This window comes from Echinococcus granulosus (assembly GCF_000524195.1).
Source record: "Echinococcus granulosus chromosome Unknown EG_S00017, whole genome shotgun sequence".
Taxonomy (NCBI): Eukaryota; Metazoa; Platyhelminthes; class Cestoda; order Cyclophyllidea; family Taeniidae; genus Echinococcus; species Echinococcus granulosus.
The window spans coordinates 4,472-6,157 of record NW_020170397.1 but is presented as its reverse complement, the minus strand read 5'-3'; the positions used below and the strand labels follow the sequence as shown (position 1 = coordinate 6,157).

At 42.9% G+C, this 1,686-nt stretch overlaps 1 protein-coding gene across 1 annotated transcript in view; it reads right to left on the bottom strand.

The window, feature by feature from the left end:
* The window catches only part of EGR_03272 (hypothetical protein), a gene marked incomplete at both ends in the record, with an annotated part of 9,176 nt that overhangs the window by 4,940 nt on the left and 2,550 nt on the right, over nucleotides 1–1,686 (bottom strand). The window lies entirely within an intron of this gene.

The window sequence follows — 1,686 nt, the reverse complement described above, 5'->3', positions numbered from 1 at the left end:
GGGCGCAGACTCCGTTGTCACAATCCGAATTTCTACAACTTTGCTCTCTTTTTCGGTGTTGAACTTCGAATTAACTGCACCAATGTCCGGTGAACTTTCGGCTGTTCCCTTTCTTCTCCCCTCGTCATTGGCAACATCATTGGATTCATCGATTGCACTCGCGTCCGTTAATCCTTACAAAATATGGGGAAGTGAATGGTACATTTGATTGTTCAACTCCTATTATGCCATGATGGCATCTGTTTTACCGACTGACTACACGAGCCTTTTGTTCTTTACAATAACTTTCACTATTATTCAGTCAGCTTTCGAGATCCTACACCTTATAGCTACTCAAGTTTTCACAGGAAAGAATGTAAATAAGTAGGGTAAATTAGTGATAGTGGGACAGAGAATAAAGTCATTGTGCGCATGAATAAGAATAGGAAACATACTGAACGCTATGAAGCAAAGAAGCACTGCAGTCACACGATACGCGTTCCACATTTGAGGGAATTCTGAGGATCACTGACCCACCGCAGCTTTTATATGCCATTTTGCTACTGAGCACATTGGAGGACTTCATTGACTTGAAGTGGCTTCGAGGTGACTGCGCAATGACAAGGATTTATGACAACCATTCCTGAGAAGCATGCTTTATTGCTCACACATTTCGTGCCGTTGAAAATCACTCGCATGCGACTTTTCCATTTGTGTGAATAACATGCCGACTTGCATGTTCACGAGTGCTACATCACATTTCGCTTCATCGCGGTACCCGCTTAAAGCGAATCACCACATTGTTGAGAAGGAAGCAAGTAATTAGAACGCCAACACGCTTTCACGCATTGTAAAGCAATGGAGGAATTCTAAAGAACCAACAATTGTCATAAGCCTAGCAAAACGAGCTTGACGATAAAGACTACCTGCAATTGCCTTTCGAGGGTAATGCGATCTTCTTCCAAAGTGCTGTGTTGCTTACCCAATGGGGGAGGCAACATGGTGAGCTGGTGCCCGGTCATGCCCGTACCCCCAAGGAGGACCCAGCATGAACTTGATTCGGGAAGGAATTCTTCCGAATTCTGTTTCAGCTTTTTTGCGTCTTTGCTAGTGTACTTTGGCCAAATGGGCTAACCTCTGTGCCATGCCAGTGGATATATGAGCTGTGGAATCTGCGCAGCCTGATCGACTGCCTGAGAGCATGGCACTATGACCACATTCCTCCCACCCTCTTTCAAACTCCTACGGATTACTACAAATTGAAGACACCTAGTGTCTGCATTCTGCGACAACATGGGACCTATTTGTGGGCAAATTTTCACATAAGAATTGTGCAAATTCGTAAAATAATTTCTATCCTGCAGCACAAAATGGCAATATTTTCATTCTGAATTGTTAATTAATTCATTTAACCAAACAGGTAAATAGAAGAACATCTAATCCCGCAAACTGAAAGTGCTTGCCTATTTAAAGGTGTGTTTCCTTTTTAGGTAACCATAAAGCCTTGCTGACTGCCTTACAGTGCCAGCTATTTCCCGTATTCATTGGGCACGATTTTCGTTTTTACTTTTGTTAATATTTGGCAATTGGATGCTGTCATGACAGCAAAGTTCTGTGGGGAACTAATTGCTTCAATCACACTTTGGGAATGGTCATAGAGAAGCAGTCTCATTGGAGCTGTAGAATTGGCATTTTACAGACGAAAGC